The sequence below is a fragment of the Mirounga angustirostris genome, unplaced genomic scaffold (assembly GCF_029215605.1).
Source record: "Mirounga angustirostris isolate CCGP_5_RB_7025 unplaced genomic scaffold, mMirAng1.0.hap1 SCAF_16, whole genome shotgun sequence".
NCBI classification, from domain to species: Eukaryota; Metazoa; Chordata; class Mammalia; order Carnivora; family Phocidae; genus Mirounga; species Mirounga angustirostris.
The window spans coordinates 27,408,829-27,424,168 of NW_026991724.1; the positions used below are offsets into that span (position 1 = coordinate 27,408,829).

Sequence of the window (15,340 nt, forward strand, 5' to 3'; positions counted from 1 at the left end):
CCCTACATTGCATTCACCCAGGAATGAACACGTGAGCACACAGTGAGATAGCAGCCATCTAAAAACCAGGAAGCAGGTCCTCACCAGGACCCAGCCATGCTGGGACTCTGATCTCAAGAATTCCAGCCTCCAGAACTGTGGCAAAATAAACTTTTTGCTATGGAAGCCACCCAGTCTATGGTATTTTGTTACGGCAGCGCACTCTAAGAAGCTGGGGTATTGGAAATGTTCCATATCTCGGTATGATTGGTAGTCACGAGTGAATACGTAAAAATACACTGAGCTATACACTTAAGGTCTGTTCACAGATAATTCACAGAAAAGCAAGAAACATTAGCATAGCAAGAAACTTAACTTAGCATCGCCTCTAGAAAGCAAAGGGAAGAGTTGGGACTTGTCATTTTATACCCCTCTGTCAGTCTGAATTCTTTTCCATGGCTATATGTGACCCTGTCTAATTTTAAATAACTTGTTAATTTCTAAGTTGCTCTAAACCCTCTGCTTCAGTGTGTTTGTCTCACCACTGGTCCCAAATCCTCAATGGCAATGACTATCAAATCCACACTCCCACTCTGCTCCCTGCACTCACACTCCAACCCAGAGCTTCCAGGCACTGCCTACGCGTTTCCACTCCAGCACATAACTGTCACACCTGGGACGTCTCAAAATGCAGTTATCCACCCACCCCGCCCCCTCCTCAGCTCCTCCTCTCTGTCCCCTGGCTTCTCTCTCTCTCTCTCTCTCTCTCTCTCTCTCTCTCTCTCGGGTTCTAACTCACCCTTCTCCTTTACATCTGCACATGACCTCAGACTTTATTTACAGGTATTCTCTACTCTCCAGGCTCAAAAACCAACAAGATGCAGATACATTTTTTGAGAGAAAGGGTAGGTATTTCTCATTACCCAAACTCAGGAAACCAAATACTTTATATTCATCTGATGGGGACATCATTCACTCTCCAAACTTGCTATCCAAACTCTCATCACCTAACAGATTTACATAGCAAGGGATACTTGTATTTTTGCAGCATCTTCTAACTATTGCTTTTTCCCCCAGCTTTATTCAGATACAACTGATACATAATACAGTGTAAGTTTAAGATATACAGAGTAACATATATTTCTGCATGTATTGGGAAATGATTATCACAATAAAGTTAGTCTAACTGTTGATTCTATCTTCCTCACCATCACAGGAGGCCAGACTTCCATCCCTTTAAACCCAAATTCTTGAGAGACACTAGGACGTGTCTTCAAGCTCCTCCCTCTCCACATCACTCTGCTTGCTGTGGCCGCCTCCATCTTTCCAGCACTTTCCCTATGTTGCTCCTGCTCAAAAGCCCTCCAAGCCTTGCACTCACAGGGATCCAGATGAGGCGATGCTTTTGATGAAACCCTATCTAACAGTTACCCAATCTACTGGGCCCCTAACCATCCTTATGTAGGCCTTGCTATATGCCCTTGCTCATGCCACTTTTCCCAAAGGGGAAAAATGTACCCCTGAGCTCCACAGCTCCTCCACTTTCTAGTGGGGTGACTGTGGACAAGTTATTTATTCTTGCTGGGTCCATCTATGAAATGGAAAAAGAGCTACATTTCTACATAGCAACTACTCAGTAAACCTTGGCTATTATTTTTTACCACCAGTTCAAGTCCTGCCTAGCAGATGGTTTTCCTCAATACCCATCCCAAAATCTCCCCTCACCAAAATTCTTTCCTACTCCATTCATTTATCTGCCTTACAGTTTTCCATGTGGCCAATCTTCAGTTCTGGTTCTCCATGGGGTTTCTGCAGCCTCCTTATTTCACTTTGGAGCTCTTTTTTGGTCAATATGTAGTTGTCTGTTGGTTATTCTTCTATTTTTTATGTGGGGACAAGCATCAGGACCTCTTAGCTTGCCATTTTGCTGATATCTCTCTCCTTTATTTGTTCTACATTATCGTGTTAATATTTAGACCCCCAAAGACCCTGAAGCTTAAAGCATTCTGCAGCTTTTTTTAAACTCCAACAGTGGGCGCCTGGGTGGCTCAGTTGGTTAAGCGACTGCCTTCGGCTCAGGTCATGATCCTGGAGTCCCGGGATCGAGTCCCGCATCAGGCTCCCTGCTCGGCAGGGAGTCTGCTTCTCCCTCTGACCCTCCTCCCTCTCATGCTGTCTCTCATTCTCTCTGTCTCAAATAAATAAATAAAATCTTTAAACTCCAACAGTGTCCTCAAACAGTAGCTAGACCCCCACCACAGTCACTGACTGACAGAATAAACTTCTGCAAACTTTGCCAAGAATGGCTAATTGAGATAGGGAAACTGAAGGGACCCTATGAAAGACTGCTTTTTTTTGCTGCCTTTACTCTTGCTAGGACCTGCACCTCCACCTTACACATGCCTTATAATACAGATAACATATGTCTCCTTGCACAGGTCAAGGAGTTTCTCTGGAGTCTTCCAGCACATCTAGATAACATCTAAAGAGTGACCAGGCAGGGGTGTCATGTATGTTTTCCAGACCACTGCCTCACCAAGACCCCTGGCTCCAGGGTATAAGTGATTTATGGAGGACACCTAAACACTCGTCCATTTTAACCAGTTCCCAGATGCCTCAAAAGACACTTACAACAGATCTCAATCCTCAGTAAAAACCCCACCCCCTAAACAAAGATGAGACTCACTCTTCTTTCCTTTCTGAGTCTCTCAGACTGTCTGTATCTACACTCTGTCTTCAATAAACCCTGCTCTTACTTTCTCTCGGCTCACATTTGATTTCTATTCCACGCAAAGATAAGAACACCCTTAGCTGATCCTGCAGGACCTCCTCTGGGTCCTTGGACCCAGCCCTCCTGCACCATAATGACTCCTTATTTTTAAAATTCCTATGCTGACACTGTAAGGGACACCAAGTTAGAACCCCTTTTTCCTCCCTTCCTGTAACAAATATTTATTAAGCATCTCCCATGTTCTGTTCAAGGCACTGGGGATGGAGCTGTGGAAAAAACAGATAAGATTCCCAGGCTCAAAGAACTTATATGTCAGGAGAGAGACAACTAAAAAAAATAAGACACATGATTCCAGGTATTGGTAAGTGCTACAAAGGAGATAAAACAGGGAGATGTGGTAGAGTGGACAGTGAGACTGCTTTAGCTGGGGTGTTCTATGAAGCTTCTTTAAAAAGGAAACCGTTGAGGCGTCTGGGTGGCTCAGTCAGTTAAGCGTCTGCCTTTGGCTCAGGTCATGATCCTAGGGTCCTAGGACTGAGCCCCATGTCAGGCTCTCTGCTCAGTGGGGAGCCTGCTTCTCCCTCTCCCTGCCGCTCCCCCTGCTTGTGCATGTTCTCTGTCAAATAAATAAAATCTTTAAAAAAAATTTTTTTTTAAGTAAAAATAAAAAGGAAACCATTGAACAAAGGCCTAAATCATGTAAGGGAATGAACTATACTGATAATCTGAGGAGAAGAACGTTCTTGCAAAGGACAGTGAATACAAAAGCTTCAATGCAGAATCATCTTTAGCATATGTGAAGGAGAGCAGGAGGCCACATGGCTGAAGCACACAGTCACAGGGCAGAGTGGTGGGAGAAGGGGCTAGGGCAGGGCCTAGATGGTACTGACTTCACAGCACAAGGTAATAACGGTGGATTGTAATCTATGTGTGATGGGAGCTACAGAAGGGTTAAGCTTTTTAAAGGCTCCTTCCCACTTCTGCATGGAGAACAGACGGGGGGTAAGAAGGGCACAAAGTAAAACCAGGGAGACCAGTCAGGAGGCTGCTCTATCACCCAGATGTAATACATAAGAGTGATGTGGACCAGGATGATAGTGGTGGAAGAGACAAATAGTAGGTCTGGCTCATGTATACATTTTAAAATAGATTCCGTGTAGATATAAATCACTTATGTAGAGTGTGAGAGTGAAGAAGTCAAACACAATGCCAAGGTTTTAGGCCCAAGTAACTTGGGAGCATGAAGGTGCCACTTACTGAAATGAGGAAGATAGGGAAGGGAGTAGATTTAGACATCAGAGGGCTATTACGACGATGACATTAGATTATACAAGCAAAGCCCAAGGCAGGGACTCACACACAGCCAGAACTCACGAAGTGATGGTTGTCCTTATTTTCACTGTCTTTGGCTCCTTCTCCTAGAGTTCAGGTCTCTTCTTTCCTAAAATAATTCCTCATCAATAGGGGAAACTGGGTCAGGGGTACAGAGTACTCTGTACTAATCTTGCATATTTTCTGTAAATCTAAAACTATTCTAAAATTAAAAGCTTATTAAAAAAATCCGGGGCGCCTGGGTGGCTCAGTCAGTTAAGCGTCTGCCTTCAGCTCAGGTCATGGTCCCAGGGTCCTGGGATCGAGTCCAGAATCGGGCTCCCTGCTCGGCAGGGAGTCTGCTTCTCCCTCTCCCCCCTGCCCCCGACTCGTGCTCTCTCTCGCTCTCTCTCTCAAATAAATAGGAAGAGCTTTAAAAATAAATTAATAAATAATTTTTTAAAAAATCCTCAAACCCACATGCTCCTCTAGCTCCTGCTCTTTCTACAAAGAGACAGCCATCCTTTGTCACACCTCATCCATTCATCACCCACTACAACCTAATTTCTGCTTTTGCCCCCCTCCTACTTCCAGAATTCCTCTGCAGCCACCAATGACCTAACTGCTAAGTCCGATGGACTTTCAACCCTTTCTCTCTCACAGCCTCTTATACTCTGACCATTCCTTTCTTCCTGAAACACTCTTCTCCTCTGACTTGACACCACCTTTTCCTGGTTCTCCTCCTGCTTTTCCAGCTCTTCCCTCTCTCAAGCCTCCTCTGCTGTGGCTTCGACATCCACCCTTCCCTTAAATGCCAAGCTTCTATCCTTGGACCTCCTCTTCTCAAGCTGCATATTTCTCTGGATAAGATCCACCACTGGCCATGGCTTCACCTAGAACCACTACCAGTGGTTATTAATCTTTCGGATGGCCACGGACCCCTGCGAATCTAATGTTCGTGTACACATGTGCACACAAAAGAACCACACACACATTCTTAAAGATACACTGTCAGGAGGCTCACAGGACTGAAGGGCCACCTGAACACCTCTGAGGACTGTCTGGGCCCAGAGGAGAACGCCAATTTATCAAAACTAAGGTCTGGTGGAAACTATTCTATGTCCAGGCCAGCTCTCTCAGCTGAGCTAATATCTCCAACTGTCCCCGACAGCTGCACCTGGATGGCCCATGGGTGTCTCAAACCACACGTGTCCCAAACCAAACTCATCATTTCTCGCTCCTCTTAGCCACCAATACCACCACTTCCTCCTCCTGCATTCCCAGTCTCTCAGTAAAACTACTAGCATCCAGCAAGTCAGCCAGAGACCACCTGGGAGTCACTTCAGGGTCCCCTTCCTCCGCTCCTGAACATCCAGCCAATCTCCATGTCTACCTCTCAAACCTTCTGCAAAAAGGAATCCTCATCTCTCTTGCCCCCTCTCTGACCCTCATGCTTTTCACCTAACTACCTCAGTAGTCTAAGCCTTTGCGTTCCTGTAACTCACCCTCCCCTTGGCAAGAATTCTTTTTTTTTTTTTTTAAAGATTTTATTTATTTATTTGAGAGAGAGAATGAGATAGAGCATGAGAGGGGGGAGGGTCAGAGGGAGAAGCAGACTCCCCGCTGAGCAGGGAGCCCGATGCGGGACTCGATCCCGGGACTCCAGGATCACGACCTGAGCCGAAGGCAGTCACTTAACCAACTGAGCCACCCAGGCGCCCAAGAATTCTTTTTGAAATGCTTCCCTGCCTTAATCCAACCAGGGACACCTTCTGTCCCCTCCAGGAGGAAGTGCTTGTGATCTGGCACTGTCACCCTTACCATCCACATTTCTCACTACCCTCCCCCAAAGATACCCTAGTAAGTCTCTACTCCTGGGGGTGCTTCATGCTGTTTCCTCCCTTCATATTCCTGCACATGTAGCTGCACACTCTGCTATCACATACCCCAAACCTACACTGTCACATAGGGAACTCCTATATATCCTGAAAAGTCCGCTAGGGCAGTCCTCCTCACCCCAAGCCCCTCCTATACTATTCTGAACCTTCATTACTGTTCTTCTCTGGTGAAATAGTTGTAATTATTTCTTCCCACGTCCGTCTACTTCTCTACATGGCAAATTCCTGTAAGGCAGACTGCTCAGCTGACTGAGCTGAATCCTCAGCAGCCAAGTTTGGCATTCAATAGGTACCAAATAAATGTCTGATGAGTTAAAGTGGCTTGTCCCCTGAATACACCTTGGGCTCTCACCTCTGGGTCTTTGCTGACCTCTCTCTCTCCTTGGAACATCTGTATTTCCTCTACCTTATTTTCTACTTCAGTCCATCAAGCAGCAGATTCAGACACTCAGGCTCACCACTTCTCCAACTGTTCCCACCTTAGGGTCTTTGCACTTGCTCTTCCCATTCCAGGAATGCTCTCCCACCAGACATTCCCATAACTTGCTCTCTCATTTCAATCAGGTCTCCGTTCAGATATCCTTGTCCTCCTTTAAAAAACAGCCCTGACACTACACTCTATATCTGTGTGTTTATTGTTGGTGGCATTCTCTATAGGAACATCACTTCAATGAGGGCAGGCCTGTTTCATTAACCACTGTATTCCCAAGCCTGTAACAGTGCCAGAGCATTCCTTTATTTCATATTTATTGAGCACCTACTGTGTGCCAGGCCTAGGTGCTGAAGATCCACCAAGGAACAAAATAGAGAAAAATCCTCCCCACTTCACATTCTGGAAGGGAACAACAAACAATACACAAGGTAAATAACTAAAATATAATTGCTAAGAACAACTACTAAAGCAGTAAAGGAAAATAGGAACTGGGCAAAGCCTCACTAGGTGACCCCTGAATAAAAACCTGAAAAAAAGTGAGGGAGCAAACCACAAGATTATTGAACTGCAAGCACAAAAGCCCTGAGGCCAAAGCATGTCTGACACGTTGAAGAGGGTAGTAGCAGAAAATGAGAGTGGGAAAGTAACAGTGGGTCAGGTTATTTAAAGTCTTATGGCTCAATATAAGGCATTTGTCTTTAAATGAGATGGAAATCCATTGTAGGGTTTTTACGTAAAGGAGTGATACGATCTGACCTGTTTCAAAAGGATCTTTCCAGCTGCCATGCTAAAATAGGGCATGAGTGCAAGGGCAGAAGTAGGGAGACCAGATGAGAGACTATTTCAATAATCCAGGTGAGAGGTGGTGGTGACTTGGCCCAGGGTGGCAAGCACTGGATGTGGAGTGAGAAAGAAAGAGAGCAGTCAAAGGTGACTCAAAGGTTACTGGCTAGAGCCTTTTATGTTACTCAGAAAAAACAGCAAGAAGAGCAGTTTGGGAGGGGAGATGATGGGAAGCTTGCTAGGCCTATCTTGACATGTTCAGTCTGAGTTCCCTATCAACCATCTCGGTTGAGAAAGAAAAGAGGCAGCTGGGTATTGGTCGAGGGAGAGGCCCCCGCTGGAGATACAAATATGGGATCTGATAGCCTAACATATACGTATTTAAAACTATGAGCTTTGAAATAACAATTCACCATAAATGAAAAATCAAAATGTCCCAAAAAGAAATGCACGAAGAACAGATGAAAGAAAGAAAAGCTACGACGTCCAAGGACACCCTCTCACGTTCCGCAGACAGAATACAAAAGTGACCCTTGCTCATGCTAAAAGGCATTTCGGCCAAAACAAGTGACAGGGGCAAACCAGTACCAGCGGCTCTGTGAGTGGTTGGTCCAAACTCTGACCGAAAATTCCTGGGGTCAGCCCCCTAATTTTTTTAAAGAGACCCAGTAAACTCAGGCATTGCCCTTGCAGAGGATGAGGTGTTGTGAGACCCAAGAAAGTGCAGGCCACCTCCGGGTTCTAATCTCCAGCATGTCCCTAGAAAGGGAGCAGCATTCCCCTGATGCCGGTCAAGAGACAGACCAAGGGTTGGGAGAGGCTAAGAGGGTCGTCACCCTGGCCCGAAAGACCCCCGCCCTCGGAGGGCAGGGTGCGTCCGCAGGAGACGAGCGAGCAGGCGGAGGGCTGTGGCGGGGAGGGGCGCTGATCCCAGCTCAGGGTGGGCTCACAGGGCACTGGGTGGGGGTGGGGGCGTGGCGCGCCGCGGCAGAGCGCCGTAGTTGGGGGGAAGAGGGGAGTCAGGGGGCCAAACCTCCATGTTCAGAAAGAGGGCAGATAGAAGGCACTCCCAGGGCGCTGCCCGACGCTATAATGGGGGACGGTTCGACAAGGCGCTGAGTCGCCGGCGTCAGGCGTGCTCGGCTGCCATGAGGCGAACGGGCAGTGAGAGCGGCGTGGCTCCGGGCGTGGGGACCGGGCTCCGCCCAGCCTCGGAGCCCCGGGTTCAAGGACAAGCCCCCAAGTGGGAAGGACATGGAGGCAGAGACACCCTTACCCGACACTGCAGCCTTCTCAGCCGCTCGGGTCCCGGCTGGAGAACGCGGCCACCGCTTCTCGCGCCGCTCGCCCGCGCTTCCTGATTGGCCGAGGCCGGCCCTCCCAGAAGCCCTCGCGCGGCGCGCAGCCAAATAAACTTTATAGAGACCCGCGGAGGAGAACAAGGACAGGGCGGGGCTAGGGGCGGGGCCTCCGGCTGAGCTGCTACGCCCCCCACGCCCGGGGCCACCGCCCTCACCCTTCCCTAGTGGTTAGTTGGCTCAGCCCGGAAAAAGCGAGTGCACAATCCCTCGGGTGGATTTCTTACCCTTTACCGATCGCCATCCTAGTGCCAGGTACTCTTCGAGGCGCTGGGGGCACCGTGGCGACCGCGACAGACAAGATCGCTGCCCTAATGGAGTTGTCAAGCCGGTGGGAGAAACAGACTGTAATAAGTAACTGCCAGTTTGTAAAGAGGACTGTGACAAAAAAGCAGGATAATGGGAGAGAGAATGCCTTTGTGGCCCCAAGGCCTCTCTGAAGAGGTGCTGAGCTGAAATACAATGATGAGAAAGGGTCAGTCCTGCAAAGTTCTGGCTGCAGAGCATTCCAAGCAGAGGAACAAGAGTGAAGAAGGCTCCATAGGTAAACAAGCTTGGTGTGCAAAGAATAGGAATGTAAAATGGTACAGCCTCTTTGGAAAAGAGTATGGAGGTTCCTAAAAAATTAAAAATAGAATTTCCATATGATCCAGCAAGTCCACCTCTGGGTATATACCCAAAAGAATTGAAGGTCTCAAAGAGGTATGTGTACACCCCTGTTCATAGCAGCATGATTCACAAGAGCCAAAACAGGGAAGCAACCCAAGTGTCCATCGACAATGAATAGATGATGTGATAAATACATACAATGGAGTATTATTCAGCCTTAAAAAGGAAGAAAATTCTAACATATCTTACAACATGGATAAAACTTGAGGACATACTAAGTGAAATAAGCCAGTCATAAAAACATTAATACTATGATTCTATTTATAGAGTACTTAGAGTAGCCAAAATTATACAGACAGAAAGTAGGGTGGTGGTTGCCAGGGGCTGGGGCAGGGGGAAAGGGAATAGTGGGTTTTTGTGTAATGAGTTTAGTTTTAGTTTTACAAAATGAAGAGTTATGGAAATGGATGGTAGTGATGGTTGCACATTACGAAAATCTTTAATATCCCTGAACTGTACACTCGAAAATAGTTAAGATGGTATATGTCATGTTATGTGTATTTCAACAGAAGAGTAAAATTTTTTGAAAGGATGTGGAGCAACTTGGACCATCGTATACTGCTGCGGGGCGGGGGAGGGGGGTTGGAAATAGGGACAACCACTGTGGAAAACTGGCAAAATGTGTGAAAGCTAAATATACACGTACTCTATGACCCAGCAATTCTACATATGCATAAATTGTACATATTTTCACCAAAAACCACATATGACAACGTCCATAGCATCCTAACCCAAAAGTGGAAACAACCCAAATGTCCATTAATGGAAGAATGGATAAATAAATTATGGTGTGGGCATATAACGAAATACTGCAGTAACTAAGAGAATGAACCACACCCACAAACAACAACATGAATGAATCTCACAGATGTAATGGTAGGCAAAAGAAGCCAGACCCTAAAGCAGGACTCCGTTGATATAAAGTTCAAATCAGGCAAAGCTAACTTATGGTGACAGATGTCAGAATAGTAGTGATTTTGAAGGGCGGAAGGGCTGTTGACTGGGAAGGGAAATGAGAGAATCTTCTGAGGTCTGTTAATGTTCTGGGTTTTTTTTTTTTTTTTTAAGATTTTATTTATTTATTTTGAGAGAGAGAGAATGAGAGACAGAGAGCATGAGAGGGAGGAGGGTCAGAGGGAGAAGCAGACTCCCCGCTGAGCAGGGAGCCCGATGCGGGACTCGATCCCGGGACTCCAGGATCATGACCTGAGCCGAAGGCAGTCGCTTAACCAACTGAGCCACCCAGGCGCCCTGATGTTCTGTTTCTTAATCTGGGTGCTGAGTGCCTGGATGTGTTCACTTTTTAAAAATTCATTGAGCTGCACATTTAAGATTTGTGCACTTTACCACACATATATTATTCATTACGCTACAATAAAAAAAGTAAGAAATAAAGTGAAATATTCTCTGCGCTGTGGAATGGTAAATGTTTTGCTATCCAGAATTCATAACACTTCCCCTCCTCCAACTGTTTGCAGTCTGGAACCTTGTTTTATTTCTTTGATCTTCCCCACAATCCCCAGCATGTGGTGCTGGGAAGGAAAGCAAGAAAAATTTCTTAAATGACAGACAAAATCCAGCGCCATGATTGCCCCCTATCCTGAACTTCATTGCCAGAGATGGGTTCTTAGTGGGTGGCAGCAGATTACATAAAGCTTCTGGAACTGTGGCTGAGTGATCAGCAATATTCTTTACAGGTCATTAAAAGCTTATAAGGGAAGCTTCTCACTATGCACTGCAGATGAGTTTTTAAGATTTGTGCACTTTACTAGATGAAATTATTTCTCAATAAAAAGATCAATACACTTCAAATTAAAGAAAAAGTGATTCACATCTAATATTGCACTTGAACCTTGTGTTGAGCAGAGCAGGGCTGATCATCATCATGTATTCTGTGGGGAACCTAAACTCCAGGAGGATTAAATGACTTACCCAAGGTTACATAGGGAAATAGTGGCAGACCAGGGCCTATACTCTCTAGTCTTGGGATGTCAAGGCCAGTGTTTCCTAGTCCAAGAAGGCCTCAGAGGTGAGCTTAGAAGCCCTCATGAACTATAACAATAAGACCTATCCAGTGGATTGGGATCAGAATCAATACAACATTCTCATTAACTAGCAGCAGCTAACTATCAGATGATGTCGTGAAGGTGGTAGGATTTATTAAAATCTGGTTGTTTTATTTGTTATTAAACATACTGATTGTTGAGTGAAAAAAACCCCATCCTACACATCTCTGCATTTCTGCTGTTTTAAAACAGCTTTGCCGACATCTATCAACTTTGTTTATGTCAAATTGTGCAATTTGTCACTGATGCTGCATTTGCCAAAAGAAAAGTGAATTTGATTGACAAGGCCCCAGGGCTTCTCTCTCTTCCTTTTCAACATTCCAGATGTTTAAAAAAAAAAAAAGTTGGATCCACCCCCAGGAAGGCTCATCTGCGGGTGAAAAATAGTACCAAAGGAGTTTGAGGGATATGGTTTCAGTTTCCGCAGAAACTTTGCCTCCAAGAGACCCCATCTTCTTGATTGGTTCAAATTACCCTCCGTTTTCGATTGCTGCCTTTCAACGCAGCCATCTGTTTCACAGCCCATCTGTCAGGGGCTCTGTTGTGGTTGATTATTAGATGTGTTTGCAGCTGGGGGGGGACTTAAATGACAAAAGAAAAGTGTCTCCAAGAATGAAAGTAGGAAACAGAAGCAGACTTCTAGCTATTACCACTCTTAGAAAGCAGAGGACTTCATCCTTCCCTGCAAACTCAGGAGAAAATTAAGATCAGCAAACAAACGTGGTGAACAATAGTGGACGTGGGTGGTTTTGGGGTTTTCCACCACTCGTTCTCCCTCCCCAAGGACACCGCAGCTTATTTTGGGGGGATTACCTGTTTCGCATTGTGGGTATTCTTGCGGGGAGAATAATAATCTACCATGAAGGGTTGTTCTAAGGCTTAAAGTAGTTAATACATGTTAAAGGTTTAGAGCAGAGTCTTGCACATAGTAGGTGCTCCGTAAGTGTTAACTGTTCTTATTTCTGGTGAGGCCCATTGCCACAATACTCTAGAACTGAGGAGAGGCTCCCTGACGCACCAGGACACAAAGCTGCATACCTAGCTCGGTGGCGGGCATACCAGGACATTGCAATTGTCCCAAACTTTCCCCAGAATTGAATCCCTGCAGGACACCGGCAGCTTTGTGTCCACCAGGGGGCTCCGGTGGATAACGTTCATTGAGAAGGATCCCACATGACGTACCTGCCAGGGGACTCTCAAAATGAAGGCTCCAGGCACCCGGCCCCCACCACGTTATCAACTATGCTTGAAGGCAGAGCCTGAATCTCTCAAATAGAGTTGGCATCCCCAGCATCTGACCCGAATGGGGGCTGACAGTGGCGTGTGTGGCATAGTATGGCAGGGCCAGCTTGTATATGTGGTCTTGGTGGTCAGCCACTTCAGCGGTGCTGTAACATTCTTGGACACTGGAGGCATTTCCTGAAACTGCGGTGTGGCCAAACCTTGTCTTGCCCTGAGAGATAAGACTGCTAAATCCTGGCCACCCAGCAGAGCTCAGACTTCAGTGAACCAACGCCAGAGTTTACCTTTTTGAAAACCATCATATGCATACTCAGCCAGCTGCAGCCCCTGGCTGATGGCTGTCTTAGATGTCTCATTTTAGACTAGAAGATTAAAAATCATCCTTAAAAAGTCAAGAAAGAAGGCACTCGGGTGAAAACAAAGCTTTATTTATCCATCTGGCTAATAATTTTTTTCCTGGAAAAATATGTTTGCTTTTTTGATCCATAAGCATCTTCACAGAAATTTCATTTTTGTGATGCATTTGATTTTGTATTAGGAGAAGTCTGGTCTTTAGTTTCATGCTTAAACTGGAAGATCTGAAAGGGAGAGTTGTTATCCAATATGGTCCAGATTTTTATTTTTAGTTATTTTTTTAAGATTTTATTTATTTATTTGAGAGAGAGAGAGAGCAGGACTGGGAGGAGGAACAGAGGGAAAGGGAGAGAGAATCTCAAGCAGACTCCGTGGAGCATGGAGCCCAACAGGGGGCTTGATTCCACAATCCTGAGATCATGACCTGAGCAGAAATCAAGAGTTGGACACTTAACCAACTGAGCCACCCAAATGCCCTGGTCCTGATTTTTAAAATTGTCAATTTCTTTGGTGTTTTAGTAATATCTATCCTGGCAAGAAGCAACTTCTCTGGGTTGTTTTTTTTTTTCCTGAAATGTATTACTGCAAATAAAATTAAAATATGTTCATTTCAATGCAAGGCCTTGTACAGAATGAGCACTTAATAAATGTGTCAAATGAATGAAAGAAAGAAAAGAACCTGAGAACAGGAATAATTTCTGTGTTGTGAGTGTGAATGGGCTTGACTTAGCCCATTGGTGCATTTCACCAGCTGGCAACATTTAGGGAGGATCTATTGCCATTTATTTTGGCAAAGAAGACTCTTTGCTCCCTGCCTTCCATTCAGCAAGCCGGGAGCATGGGTGTTTGAGCAACCAGAGCTGCTCCTTCCTGGATTGCTGGATCGGGTTTGCTTTATCTCCAGCTAGTGAATAATCTTAGCACCATACTTTACACCCAGAAGGGTGCATAATTAGAATATATTGAATTAACAGTTTCTCACTTCTCAGGGACAAGGAACACTGGAGAACCCTATTATAATAAAGGGAAAGTTAAGGGAAAGGAACTCCATATGCCAAAAACTTTATTTATGCTGTTTAATTTAATCCTGCCAAGAACCATTTCAAAGCATCCCATGTTTCAGAGGAGGAAAGGAGGCTGAGTGGAAGAAGTTGCCCAAGGTCACATAAATAAGGAACCAAAAAAGGATTTGAACCCAGGCTAGTCTAATGCTGCAGCCCTGGGTCTTGCCACGATACCATTTTCTTTTTAGAACTAATTTTCGGCCGTGAGGGTCTGCTGTTTAGAGAGAAGTCGAGCAGCGCACCCCACAGCAGGGTCTCAAGTGAGGCTAGAGAGGCAATGGGGGTCATGCCAATGTGGGGACAGCAGGCGGGCACCTCCTTGCCTCTCCCCAGTCCTGGCCCTGGCACACCCCACTGTGAATGGGGGAGCAGGGTTTCACCTTTACCCTCTGAGACACTTCATTTACAGGCCTTATTGCACCATTATTGTTCCCAGGTATTCTTGTGATGCCCTGGGGAAAAAGTCAGGGGACCCAAATTCTACCTGTGGCCTGTTTGGGACAGGGGGCAAGACATTTTGCCTTCTGAATCTCAGCCCCCGTCATGTGTCAGGGGGAGTCAGTAATGCTCATCCGGATCCAACCCACCTGGCAGGGTGCAATGAGACTCCAAGAGGAAACTTGCAAAGGCTATAGGAATGTTCCAGAGAAGCTACTTGGTGTTTGGTTTTGGTTTTGGTTTGGCTTTGTGTTGCCTTTTTTTTTGGTCACATCCACTAACCAAAGAATGAAAAGTTGACTTTCCTCCTCTCCCAACCAGGAAAGCAGCCAAGTGTTAGTATTTGATTCAACTGCATAAAAAAAAACAAAAATAATAATGATAACAACACTAGCACCTATTGGCTTGAGCAAGATGAGACATCATTTCTCTGTCACATAAGAGAAGTCTGAAGAGAGGTCATGCAGATAAGATGGTGGCTCTTAAATCATCAACGACCCAGGCTCCTTCTACATTCTGGCTCCAGCATCCTTAGCATCCTGCCTCACTGCCCAAAATGGTTGCTTAAGCTCCGGCTCATGCCCAGGTTCCAGCCAGCAGGAAGGAGGACAGAAACCTGAAGGGGCATTTCATCGCTTTTAAGAATACATTTCTGAAGTTTTTTTAAAGATTTATTTATTTATTTGAGAGGGAGAGAGAGAGAGAGAAGGAAGGAGAGAGAGGAAGGAAGGACAGAGGGAGAGGGAGAGAATTCTCAAGCAGACCCCCGCAGAGCACGGAGCTCGATGCAGGGCTTAATCCCAGGACCCTGAGATCATGACCTGAGCCAAAATCAAGAGTTGGACCTTAACCAACTGTGCCACCCAGGCACCCCTCTGAAATTTTATATCCACTTCCATTTACTAGTCATTGGACAAAACTTAGTCACATCGGCTACCCCTGGTTGGGAAATGTCTTAAGTGGAGGCACGTGTCCCAGATAATTGAATCCTTATTACTAAAAAGAAGAGGATAT

At 45.7% G+C, this 15,340-nt stretch overlaps 1 protein-coding gene across 2 annotated transcripts in view; it reads right to left on the minus strand.

Moving 5' to 3' along the window:
• Positions 1–8,522, minus strand: part of NUP93 (nucleoporin 93) — a 113,011-nt gene extending 104,489 nt beyond the window's left edge. The window contains exon 1 of one of the 2 annotated variants that reach the window (XM_045891088.3): positions 8,412–8,522. The gene's annotated coding sequence lies outside the window, so the exon portion shown is untranslated. The remainder of the gene's footprint in view (positions 1–8,411) is intronic. The other variant, XM_064581161.1, reaches the window with a different exon arrangement.
• Positions 8,523–15,340: the final 6,818 nt, after the last annotated feature.